At 46.2% G+C, this 13931-nt stretch overlaps 1 long non-coding RNA gene across 1 annotated transcript; it reads left to right on the top strand.

The window, feature by feature from the left end:
• Positions 1-1251: 1251 nt before the first annotated feature.
• LOC132209052 (uncharacterized) lies at positions 1252-6542 on the top strand. The gene is made up of 3 exons (XR_009445145.1): positions 1252-1439; positions 1798-1962; positions 6430-6542. It is a non-coding gene; the product is annotated as an uncharacterized LOC132209052 (long non-coding RNA).
• Positions 6543-13931: the final 7389 nt, after the last annotated feature.

The raw sequence follows: 13931 nt of genomic DNA on the forward strand, positions 1-13931 counted from the left end.
TCTCAGGAAGTATGTTCATCACTGCATCTCAAAAAGTGCTCTGTTGTATGACAACAGCTTTTTAAAGATCACTTCAGTGGTTGTGATTTTCAGTTGCCATAACACACATTAAATTTCACTGTTGGCCAATCTGTCCATGATTATTTCATTATCTTATGTTTCAAACGGACAAGGAAATATTGGTGATGCAATGAAGAGTTTGATTCTCAAATATAATTGCTGTTATAGTTTCCACTTGGAAGAAAGATTCACATTAAATTGACTGGTCAAGGAAATGGGACACTGACTGTGAGTACTTTGAATGTTCGAGTTATTCCTAAAATGAAAGTTATGACCTTGATGATTTTTCTTGCATGCAGATTTGAAGAGACTATTTTAAAATACCCTCTAAGTTAGTGGTTCAGGCATAAAAGTGTTATATGTATATTTATGTATATACATGTACATGCATAATCTGAAAAGAAAATGACTATAAATCACTTGTTCCAAGTTGAGAATGAGTTATCCAGATAGTAAGAACTGCCAATGTTGGTGTCTGAGACAACACATTGTGGAGCTGGAGGAACACAACAGGGCAGGCAGCATCAGAGGCTCAAGAAAGTTGAGGTTTTGGGTCAGGACCCTTGCTGAGAAATGGAGGGTGGAAGGGAGCTCAGAAACAAATAGCGTGGAGGGGGAGGAGGTGCTGGGGAAGGTAGATGGATGGTAATAAGTGAGTACTATCCAGATTGGAACAGATTTTCCCCAGGGGGTATTGAGTACGAATTCCAAATCACTCTCAAAATCTTAGTGACTGTTAACATTGATGTTTTTTGTCTGTGTGTTTCAGTAATTGCATGACAGTTGAATGGTTCGTTGAGAGTGAGGAACCTATGGACTTTCACACACCAAGATGGAATTTAGTTCGAAGAGTGACTTCAAATAGTTGCTTGCTTTTAAAATCTTGACCGTTTTTGCTGTCCAGTTGAATGAATTTAGCTTCATACTGCTTCAATAGGAATTAGTGTTTAATAGGAACATATTTGTGAAACTTACAGTTCCGCAAGTATAACCATAATCTGGTGCAGCCTTTCGGTGCTTGCAAAAAGGCTCACCTCTCCGTTGACACTGGAGGAAAATTGGAGTTTAAAAGTAAGTTCACCCGCTGTCAGGGAATGAAATGTTAATGTTGACTCGAATATAATTTTTAAAAAAGTAATATATTTGTGTAACACTGAACTCAAATTAAAATTTGGATTTGCTGGTTTTACAGATGGTTGGACGTTGGATTCATTTTAAATGAGGGTGAAGATCACTTTAAATCCAGCATATTTGTGAAGAAAAGAAATAGCATGTCAAATAAAATTAACTGCATGACTCGTCATAGCCTTATATGGAGAATTTCGTTCTGAACTATGAGACAGTTGTGACCCCATACTACCTCAGTGCTCATGGCAAGAGTAAGACACCTGTTTGACGTGCTCTGCACTGCATGGAATGGCAGCAACATCAGATTCATTGATGCTTGAGAATCAAACAAATATGACGATAAGATTTAAAATCAAAATCTCATTGAACACTTCAAGGAATGTATTACAGGAAGAGGGGGAAAGCATGTATGACTAATAGAAGGTGGTGGCACAGATCAAACAGACCTGTGTGCTAAAACTTATCACAAATTTCACATTGAATGGAACAGTTTAAGCAGGCTGGAGGAAGCAGACATGGCAGCTCAGACTTTTTGAATTTGAGCATTCTGTTCATGAACATCAGCAAAAATGTGGGAAATATGTTTATTCTTTCTCTTTTATTGCACAGAACCATACGATGAAACTGTCTTGATGAGGAATTTAAAGATTACGAGTCCCGTCCGTTTGACCCACAGTTTGGTACCGTAGGTTGGTACGATCTTCGTTCATGAAGGAAAAGGGATGTTCCAGATACAGAAAATCGTCAAACCATTTACTACAAAGTCCGTTTCTGGTTAGTATTAATTAATGCAGTTAACATTTTTAGCTCGACATGATTGCACAATGGAGTCAATAAGAAAATTCGATCTGATATTCCACATAAATTTTAAGTGGATATTAAAGCAGCTCATTTCTTTTTCACGCTGTCTGTTGCTTTTAAGAATGGCTGTCTTATTGTCGAAATGTTTAGATTTGACTCCATGGCTTCTTCCATTAGCACACATTGAAACACATGTTTCTTCAGCCAAAAATGCACGTTTACCCGGTGTTGACTAACCTTCCCCTGAAATCCCCTGCGGTCGCTCCCCTGAAAAAAACAACTATACCGTTTTGGATACTGTTCTGGGGGACGACTTAGCAGGGGCATGCAGTAGGGTCCAGGTCTCTGGCACAGAGTCTGTCCCTCTTGCACAGAAGGGAAGCGGGGATAGGAAGAGAGTGATAGTCACTGGGGACTCAATAGTGAGAGGGACAGATAGAAGATTTGCCGGGAACGAAAGAGACTCACGATTGGTGTGTTGCCTACCAGGTGCCAGGGTCCGTGATGTCTCGGATAGTGTGTTTAGGGACCTGAGGGGAGAGGGTGACCAGCCCCAAGTCGTGGTCCACGTAGGCACCAATGACATAGGTAGAAAGAGAGATCGGGATGTTAGGCAGGATTTGAGGGAGCGAGGGTGGAAGTTGAGAGCTAGAACAAACAGAGTGGTCGTCACTGGTTTGTCACCCGTACCACGTGATAGCGAGGCAAAGAACAGGGAGAGATTTCAGCTGAAGACGTGGCTGCAGGGATGGAGCAGGTGGGAGGGCTTCAGGTACCTGGACAATTGGGGCTCATTCTGGGGAAGGTGGGACCTGTACAAACAGGACGGTCTCCACTTGAATCAGATGGGCACTAATATCCTGGGTGGGAAATTCGCTCGTGCCATTTGGGTGGATTTAAGCTAGCTCAGAAGTGGGATGGGAAAAAGAGGTGTAGTCCTAGTACACAGGAGGATGAGCGTAGGGTCAGGAATGGATGTTGCAGGTTCTAGGGTTTAGATCTTTCATTAAGGTCTGGGAAGGTGGTAAAAGAGGGGGAGGTGTGGCTTTGTTGGTCAAGGACAGTATAACGGCGGCTGAAAGAACCTTTGAGGACTCGTCTACTGAGGTGGTATGGGCTGAGGTTGCCAAGGAAGGTTTGTCGACTGAGTCAGTATGGGTGGAAGTTCGGAACAGCAAGGCAGCAGTCACTTCTCTGGGGGTTTTCTACAGACCCCAAACAGCAGTTGGGAGATCGAAGAACTCATTGGCCGGCAGATTGTTGAAAAGAGCAAACGTAGCAGGGTTGTTGTTCTGGGTGACTTCAACTTTCCCAATATAGATTGAAACCTCCTTAGTGCAGATGGTTTGGATGGAGCTGTTTTTGTAAGGTGTGTTCAGGAGGGTATCCTTACTCAGTATGTGGACTGGCCGAGGGGGGAGGCCATTTTGGATTTGGTGCTCGGCAATGAGCCAGGACAGATGTCAGATCTCGTGGTGGGAGAGCACTTTGGCGACAGTGACCACAACAGCCTCACATTTACCATAGCCGTGGAAAGGGAAAGGAGCAGTTACCAGGGGAAGATATTTCACTGGGGTCAAGGAAACTATGATGCTATCAGACAGGAGTTGGAAAGTACAGATTGGGAGCAATTGTTGCACAGAAAGGGCGCAGCAGACATGTGGAGCTGTTCAAGGAGCAGTTGTTGCGAGTGATGTATAAATTTGTTCCTCTGAGACAGATAAGAAGGGGTAAGATTAAGGAGCCTTGGATGACGGGTACAGAGGTGCTTCTTGTCAAAAAGAAAAAGGCAGCGTACGTAAGGTGGAGGAAGTGAGGGTCTAGCACAGCTTTAGAGTATTACAGGCTTGCTCGGAAGGAGGTCAAAAGATATTGCCTGTACAATTGTTACCTGTTACAACCTTTGCGTCCACGCTTGCTCATTCAATGGTGTCAAGATGCCAGCAGTGAGCGTACCTCCTCCATCCCCTAATGCCGTCAGCTCACACAAGACATGGTCCTTACTTAAAATCTTCTGATCAACCAAAGTTCATTGTAATGGACACTTTAGTTATCTGTCATGAAACGAAATCTGATTCTGACTGGCATGACGTGCAGTGCAAATGAATATAATCTGCGAAACGAGATTCCTTATGGGCTTGCAGCCGCTACAAATAATTGCTTTTCAAAGACTTTGCGTCCATACATTTTTTTCTCCGAGCACCTTAGATTATTTTTTTGTTTATGCATGTTGTGTGGGATTCCAGTCAGGCCCATAAACACAGGTTGATGCAGTCACTGTTAAAACATGGTATTGAAGGAGAATTTGTGATCTTTGGAGTTTCATTCCAGTGTCTGAAGGAGTGCATCATCAAGCCACTTCAGATCTCGACTGGCGACGAATTGTTGCAAGTTTTCAAGTGTTACAGATGGTCACATAAAATATGGCCTTTTTGTTGTTGCGCTATTCATCTTAACTGCACCATATCTAGTATTTAGGCTTGGAAACAATTTCAATTTTTTTGATTTACGAATTCAAAATCATTTATGATTGTTGTCATGATATCTACAGTATGTTATTTTGATTGGACATAGAGGTTTGGATCTGTCTTTCCCCAACTATGAATGGAAATAAAGTATGCGCTTATAAAACCCCTTCTGGGCAAGGTAGTTGGTCAGTGGTTAGAGCTGCTCATGCACTGGGGAGCCAATTGAGATTCCAGTCTTGGGTAACTATCTGTGTGGAATTGACACGTCCTCCCCGCGTCTGCGAGGGGCTTCTGCCAGGTGCTGCAGTTTCCTCCCATTGTTCAAAGATGTGCAGGTCCTTCTATGTGAGATAATGGGAACTGCAGATCCTGGAGAATCCAAGATAATAAAATGTGAGGCTGGATGAACACAGCAGGCCAAGCAGCATCTCAGGAGCACAATAGCTGATGTTTCGGGCCTAGACCCTTCATCAGAGCTCTGATGAAGGGTCTAGGCCTGAAACGTCAGCTTTTGTGCTCCTGAGATGCTGCTTGGCCTGCTGTGTTCATCCAGCCTCACATTTTATTATCTCAGGTCCTTATATGTGATTTGTGAAGCATTTCTTAAATGTTTCAATCCTGCCAGGATCCAGTGCCTTGGACAAAATAACTGGAGATGAATAAAAGATACAGTGCCTTTTGACACCATTTCCTGCTGGATTTTCATCAATCCTGCTTTATATCGGTGACAACTTCCATGACCTTTTTTGATGCTATGTCTGAATTGACAGTCTAGTTCCAAATATTTGTTGTGCAGTATTTCAAGGTCTCTGTTACAGCATACCCATGAATGTCCACTTCAAAAGATACTTCCATATCATAGAATCCCTACGGTGTGGAAACAAGGCCCTTTTGACCCAACAAGTCCACAGCCACTCTCCAAAGAGCATCTCAACCTGACTCATCCCCCGACCCTTTCCTCAGTAACCCTACATTTCCCATGACTAACACACCTAATCTACACATCCCTAAACACAATGGGCAAGTTTGGCATGGCCCATACACCTAGCCTGCACATCTTTGGACTGTGGGAGGAAACCAGAGCACCCAGCAGGAACCCATGCAGGCATGGGCAGAATGTACAAACTCTGCACAGAAGATCGCCCAACGGTGGCATCGAGCCTGGGTCCCTGGCGCTGTGAGTCAGCAGTGCTAACCACTGAGCCACCGTGCTGCCCTTGGAGTTAGACAGAGCTTGCTTGTTCTTGGGTGGCCTCAAACTGCCAACCTCCAGTTAGTGGCAAAAGTGCTGACCAACTGCACTCATCTTCACTGGTTTTTGCTTTGTATCATTGAATTCAATCCTTCAAACTCTATGGTAAATATTTAAATTTCCATTGATATGTGAGTGTTGTTTTTAGTACACAGTATTGGTTTATTATGTTTCATTGGTACATAATGAATATTGTATGTACATGCAAATGGGCAAGTTGGTAACGATGCAGTCCGCAGACCTGGAGGATAATAACACTGTCCTTCAATCGCCCACGATGCCCTCTGCAAATTGGTAGAAAACAAAAATTTCTATAAAATTCATCTCTCCTCCTGTCAGTCGATCAAAATTAATTCAGGATTTTGTACAGGCCAATAACCGTAAGATTACACAGGCCTAAACAAAACTACTGGCTCATATTAGTTCAGTAAAGTGAAAGGGCAACAATAGAGGCAGTAGGAACTGCAGATGCTGGAGAATCTGAGATAAGAAGGTGTAAAGCTGGATGAACACAGCAGGTCAAGCAGTATCATCCGGCTCTACACCTTGTTATCTCAGATTCTCCAGCGCCAATTTTCTGAAGTCGGGTCTCGTCCCGAAACATCAGCTTTCTTGCTCCTCTGCTGCTTGGCCTGCTGTGTTCATCCAGCTCTCCACCTTGGGCAACAATAGAGTATGTTTTAAGTCACTAGATATGTTACGTGGGTTTGTCTTCCTTAGGGTGGAGTTAGTGGAACCGAAAAAGATGTCTCCCTCACAGCGTTTGTGACAAAAGAATTGCATCGTTCCTTGGCGGCCTTTCAACAGAAGAATATTCAGAGATTTCACGAGTGGTAAGAATGTAAATTCTTTTACTTCTCTTTATCTCACTTTTTCCAACAATTGGAAAATAGATTTTAGAAATAACGTCGAGCTGATGAAGTGTGAAAAGAAGAATAATTCCAAGCAGTGGTGGGAGTTGGTCAGTGAGGTGGGAGGAGTGGATAGGTGGGAGAGAAGGCGGACAGGTCATGGAGGCGGGGATGAGTGGAGGAACTCGTCTTGGGATGAGGCTGACGGGTTTTGAGATTTTGAGGGTGGCAAAGTCCATATTGAGGCCATTGAGTTGGAAGCTCCCGAGGCGGAATATGAGGTGCTGCTCCTCCAGTTTCTGGGTGGTGTGGTTGTGACACTGGAAGAGGCCCAGGATGGACATGTCGTTCAGGGAGTGGGAGGGGGAGTTGAAGTGATGCAATGATTTGGATATGAAAATAAAAGGTGTGGTTAGTAAGTTTCCCAATGATTGAAGGTGTAGTAGCCAGCCAAGAAGGTCACCTCAGAATGCAATGGGACTTTGACAAGGGCCAATAAACTGAGGAGTGGCAGATGGAGTTGAGGTTAGACAAATGTGAGGTGCTACATTTTGGAAAGGCAAATCAGGGCAGCACGTATACACTGAAGGTTGTGGGGAGTGTTGCTAAATAAAGAGACGCTGGAGTGCAGTTTCGTAGTTCCATCAAAGTACAGCCACCGGTAAAAAGGATATTGAGGAGACATTTGGTGTGCTCACCTTTATCGGTCAGTGCATTTAGTATAGGAGTTAGGAGATCACTTAGCAGCCATGTAGGACGTTGGTTTGGCTGCTTTTGGAATACTGCAATCGCTTTTAGTCTCCTTGCGAGAGGAAGGATGTCGGCTCAACATTGAGGGCCGAAGGGCCTGTTCTGCGCTGTATTGTTGTATGTTGTAAACTTGAAAGGGTTCAGAAAAGATCTACAAGGATGTTACCAGCATCCGAGGTTGGAGGTATACCGTGGGCTTGAACAGGCAGCTATTTCTTGGAACTTTGGAGTTCAGGGCTGACCATATAGAAGTTTATACAATTACGAGGGACGTGGATAGAGCGAACAGCCAAGATCTTTTCCCTGGGTTGCTGGAATCCAAAACTGGAGAGAATAGGTTAAAAATGAGAGAGGGAGCAGCCAAAAGCAGCCGAACCAACGTCCTATATTGCTGCTAAGTGATCTCCTAACTCCTATACTAAATGCACTGACCGATAAAGGTGAGCACACCAAATGTCTCCTCAATATCCTTTTTACCGGTGGCTGTACTTTGATGGAACTACGAAACTGCACTCCAGCGTCTCTTTATGAGAGAGGGAAGATTTAAAATGGACCGGATTTTTTTCATAGTTGTGCATGTATGGAATGAGCTGCCAGAGGAAGTGGTGGAGGCTTGTACGTTTAAAAGGCATGTGGATGGGTGTATGAAAGGATGGGTTGAGAGGAATATGGGCCAAATGCTGGCAAATGGGACTAAATTAATTTAGGATATCTGGTCAACATAGACAAATTGGGCCAAAGGATCTGTTTCCCTACTGTACATCTCTCTGATTCTAAGTGTCTTTTTTCTGAACCACGTGGCCCATAATTAGAAAAACTTGAATCAGGATTTGGGAATGTGACAATTCTAACTGGATCTGTTTGATGAAATTAACTCTGTAGGTAATGGTGGTTGAATTATGATTTAACAAGTTTGAGTTTATTGCAGCATCTTATAGAATTGAGAAAACACATGTAATCAAAATTGAAAATCAAAACTTGGTAAAATTTTGCATTGGAAATACATGACAAGCCATTGGAGGAGATTCATGACCATTTCATTCAAGTGAGAACAACAAATGCGATTCAGTGACTCAGTGAAACGGGATGCAGTGACTGAGGGTAATGGGATGCAGTGACTGACGAAAGGAGATGCAGTGACGGTGGGAAATGGGACGCAGTGACTGAGGACAATGGAACGCAGTGATTGAGGGAAATGGGAAGCTCTCAGTGAGTGTAATGTGAGGCTTTGAATGAGTGAAATGAGATGCAGTGACTGTGTGAACTGGGATGCAGTGACTGTGTGAACTGGGATGCAGTGGCCGAGTGAAATGGGATGCAGTGGCCGAGTGGAATCGGATGCAGTGACCGAGTGAAATGGGATGCAGTGACTGAGGGAAATGGGTTGCAGTGGCTGAGTGAAATGGGATGCAGTGAATGAGTGAAATGGGCTGCAGTGTCTGAGTGAAATGGGCTGCAGTGTCTGAGTGAAATGGGATGCAGTGACTGTGTGAAATGGGATGCAGTGACTGAGTGAAATGGGACGCAGTGACTGAGTGAAATGGGATGCAGTGACTGAGTGAAATGGGACGCAGTGACTGAGTGAAATGGGACGCAGTGACTGAGTGAAATGGGCTGCAGTGTCTGAGTGAAATGGGCTGCAGTGTCTGAGTGAAATGGGCTGCAGTGTCTGAGTGAAATGGGCTGCAGTGTCTGAGTGAAATGGGATGCAGTGACTGTGTGAAATGGGATGCAGTGACTGTGAAATGGGATGCAGTGACAGATGGAAATCGGATGCAGGGTCAGATGGAAATGGGATGCAGTGACTGAGGGAATGGGGATGCAGTGACTGGAAAATGGGATGCAGTGGCTGAGTGAAATGGGATGCTGTGACTGATTGTAAGGGATGCAGTGACTGAGGGAAAGGAGATGCAGTGACTGATTGAAATGGGATGCAGCGACTGAGGGAATGGAGATGCAATGACTGTTGGAAATGTGATGCTGTGACTGAGGGTAATGGGATGCAGTGACTCAGTGAAATGGGATGCCGTGTCTGTGTGAAATGGGATGCGGTGACTGAATGAAATGGGCTGCAGTGACTGAGGGGAATGGGATGCAGTGACTGAGGGGAATGGGATGCAGTGACTGAAGGGAATGGGATGCAGTGACTGAGGGGAATGGGATGCAGTGACTGAGGGGAATGGGATGCAGTGACTGAGGGGAATGGGATGCAGTGACTGAAGGGAATGGGATGCAGTGACTGAGGGGAATGGGATGCAGTGACTGAGGGGAATGGGATGCAGTGACTGAGGGGAATGGGATGCAGTGACTGAGGGGAATGGGATGCAGTGACTGAGGGGAATGGGATGCAGTGACTGAGGGGAATGGGATGCAGTGACTGATGGAAATGGTATGCAGTGACTGATCGAAATGGTATGCAGTGACTCTGGGAAATGTGATGCTATGACTGCGTGCAATGGGATGCAGTTACTCATGAAATCTGATGCAGTGACTGAGTGAAATGGGATGCAGTGGCTGAGTGAAATGGGATGCAGTGGCTGAGTGAAATGGGATGCGGTGACTGAATGAAATGGATTGCAGTGACTGAGGAAAAGGAGATACAGTGACTGTGGGAAATGGGATGCTGTGACTGAGGGAAATGCGATGCAGTGACTGAGGGTAATGGGATGCAGTGACTCTGTGAAATGGGTTGCAGTGACTGTTAAATGGGATGTAGTGACTGAGTGAAATGGGATGCAGTGACTTAGTGAAATGGGATGCTGCGAGTGAAGTTAATCGGATGCGGTGACTGTGGGGAATGGGATGCAGTGACTGATGGAAATGGGATACAGTGAATGAGGGAAATGGGATTCAGTGACTGAGATGAATGGGATGCAGTGACTGATGGAAGTGGGATGCTGTGACTGAGGGTAATGTGTTGCAGTCACTGAGTGAAATGGGATGCTGTGGCTGAGTGAAATAGGATGCACTGGCTGTGTGAACTGGGATGCAGTGTCTGAGGGAAAGGAGATGCAGTGTCTGTTTGAAATGGGATCCTGCGACTGAAGTTAATGGGATGCAAAACTGAGTGAAATGCGTTGCAGTGACTGAGCGTAATGGGATGCAGTGACTGAGCATAATGGGATGCAGTGACGGAGGGTCATGGGATGCAGTGACTGTGTGAAATGGGATGCAATGATTGAGGGCATTGGGATGCAGTGACTAGTGAAATGGGATGCAGTGACTGAGGGGATTGGGATGCAGTGACTGAGTGAGATGGGATGCAGTGACTGAGTGAGATGGGATGCAGTGACTGAGTGAGATGGGATGCAGTGACTGAGTGAGATGGGATGCAGTGACTGAGTGAAATGGGATGCAGTGGCCGAGTGAAATGGGATGCAGTGGCCGAGTGAAATGGGATGCAGTGGCCGAGTGAAATGGGATGCAGTGGCCGAGTGAAATGGGATGCAGTGGCCGAGTGAAATAGGATGCAGTGGCCGAGTGAAATGGGATGCAGTGGCCGAGGGAAATGGGATGCAGTGGCCGAGGGAAATGGGATGCACTGACTGAGGGGAATGCGATACTCTGACTGAGGGTAAAGGGATGCTCTGACTGAGGGTAATTGGATGAAGTGACTGAGGGTAATGGGATGCAGTGATGACAGGAATGGGATGCAGTGATGACAGGAATGGGATGCAGTGACTCTGTGAAATGGGCTGCACTGACTGAGGGAAATGGGATGCAGTGACTGAGGGTAATGGGATGCAGTGACTGAGGGTACTAGGATGCAGTGACTGACGGTAATGGGATTCACTGACTGAGGGAATTGGGATGCTGTGACTGAGGGAAATGGGATGCTGTGACTGAGGGAAATGGGATGCTGTGACTGAGGGAAATGGGATGCTGTGACTGAGGGAAATGGGATGCTGTGACTGAGGGAAACGGGATGCAGTGACTGAGTGAAATGGGATGCAGTCGCTGAGTGAAATGGATGCACTGTCTCAGTTAAATGGGATTCACTGACTCCGTTAATTGGGATGCAGTGACTGACAAAAATGGGATGCAGTGACTGAGTGAAATGGGATGCAGTGGCTGTGTGATCTGGGAGGCAGTGACTGAGGGAAATGGGAGGCAGTGACTGAGGGAAATGGGAGGCAGTGACTGAGGGAAATGGGAGGCAGTGACTGAGGGAAATGGGATGCAGTGACTGAGGGAAATGGGATGCAGTGGCTGAGTGAAATGGGATGCAGTGGCTGAGTGAAATGGGATGCAGTGGCTGAGTGAAATGGGATGCAGTGGCTGAGTGAAATGGGATGCAGTGGCTGAGTGAAATGGGATGCAGTGGCTGAGTGAAATGGGATGCAGTGGCTGAGTGAAATGGGATGCAGTGGCTGAGTGAAATGGGATGCAGTGGCTGAGTGAAATGGGATGCAGTGGCTGAGTGAAATGGGATGCAGTGGCTGAGTGAAATGGGATGCAGTGGCTGAGTGAAATGGGATGCAGTGACTGAGTGAAATGGGGTGCTGTGACTGCCGGTAATGGGATGCAGTGACTATGAAATGGGGTGCAGTGACTGAAGGAAATGGGATACAGTGACTGATGGAAGTGGGATGCTCTGACTGAGGGTAAAGGGATGCTCTGCCTGAGGGTAATTGGATGAAGTGACTGAGGGTAATGGGATGAAGTGAGTGACAGTAATGGGATGCAGTGACTCTGTGAAGTGGGCTGCACTGACTCTGTCAAATGTGATGCATTGACTCAGTGAAATGGGATGCAGTGACTGAGGGAAATGGGATGCAGTGACTGAGTGAAATGGGATGCAGTGTCTGAGTGAAGTGGGATGCAGTGAATGAGTGAAATGAGCTGCAGTGACTCTGTGAAATGGGATGCAGTGACTGAGGGTACTAGGATGCAGTGACTGACGGTAATGGGATTCACTGACTGAGGGAATTGGGATGCAGTGTCTGCGTGAAATGGGATGCAGTGACTGAGGGAAATGAGATGCAGTGACTGAGGGAAATGGGATGCAGTGACTGAGTGAAATGGGATGCAGTCGCTGAGTGAAATTGTTGCACTGTCTCAGTTAAATGGGATTCACTGTCTCCGTTAAATGGGATGCAGTGACTGACGGAAATGGGATGCAATGACTGAGTGAAATGGGATGCAGTGACTGAGTGAAATGGGATGCAGTGACTGAGTGAAATGGGATGCAGTGACTGAGTGAAATGGGATGCAGTGACTGATGGAAATGGGATGCAGTGACTGAGGGGAATGCGATGCCGTTTCTGAGTGCACTGGGATGCCGTTTCTGAGTGAAATGGGGTGCTGTGACTATGAAATGGGTTGCAGTGACTGCAGGAAATGGGTTGCAGTGACTGAGGGAAATGGGACGCAGTGACTGAGTGAAATGGGATGCTGCGAGTGAAGTTAATCGGATGCGGTGACTGTGGGGAATGGGATGCAGTGACTGATGGAAATGGGATACAGTGAATGAGGGAAATGGGATTCAGTGACTGAGATGAATGGGATGCAGTGGGTGAGGGGAATGGGATGCCGAGACTGAGTGAACTGGGATGCTGTTTCTGAGTGAAATGGGATGCGGTGACTGAGTGAAATGGGGTGCAGTGACTGAGGCAAGTGGGATGCAGTGACTGAGTGAAATGGGATGCAGTGACTGAGTGAAATGCGATGCAGTGACTGAGGGAAATGGGATGCAGTGACTGAGGGAAATGGGATGCAGTGACTGAGGGAAATGGGATGCAGTGACTGAGGGAAATGGGATGCAGTGACTGAGTAAAATGGGACGCAGTCACTGAGTGAAATGGGATGCAGTCACTGAGTGAAATGGGATGCTGTGACTGATGGAAATGGGATGCTGTGACTGAGGTTCATAGGAAGCAGTGACTGAGGTTCATGGGAAGCAGTGACTGAGTGAAATGGGAAGCAGTGACTGAGGGTCATGTGATGCAGTGAGTGAGGGCCATGGGAAGCGTTGACTGAGGGAAATGGTATGCAGTGACTGTGGGGAATAGGGTGCGGTGACATAGGGAAATGGATGCACTGTCTGAGTTGAATAGGATTCACTGTCTCAGTTAAATAGGATGTAGTGACTGAGTCAAATGGGATGCAGTGGCTGTGTGAAATGGGATGCAGTGGCTGTGTGAAATGGGATGCAGTGGCTGTGTGAAATGGGATGCAGTGGCTGTGTGAAATGGGATGCAGTGGCTGTGTGAAATGGGATGCAGTGGCTGTGTGAAATGGGATGCAGTGGCTGTGTGAAATGGGATGCAGTGACTAAGTGAAATGCGATGCGGTGACTGAGTGAAATGGGATGCGGTGACTGAGGGAAATGAGATGCAGTCACTGAAGGAAAGTAGATGCAGTTACTGAGGGTAACTAGATGCAGTGACTGTGGGAAATGGGTTGCTGTGACTGAGGGTAATGGGATGCACCGTCTCAGTTCAATGAGATTCACTGTCTCAGTTAAATGGGACGCAGTGACTGAGTGAAATGGGATGCTCTGACTGAGTGAAATGGGATGCTGTGACTGCGTGAAATGGGACGCAGTGACTGCGTGAAATGGGACGCAGTGACTGCGTGAAATGGGACGCAGTGACTGCGTGAAATGGGACGCAGTGACTG

This window comes from Stegostoma tigrinum, unplaced genomic scaffold (genome assembly GCF_030684315.1).
Source record: "Stegostoma tigrinum isolate sSteTig4 unplaced genomic scaffold, sSteTig4.hap1 scaffold_635, whole genome shotgun sequence".
NCBI lineage: Eukaryota > Metazoa > Chordata > Chondrichthyes > Orectolobiformes > Stegostomatidae > Stegostoma > Stegostoma tigrinum.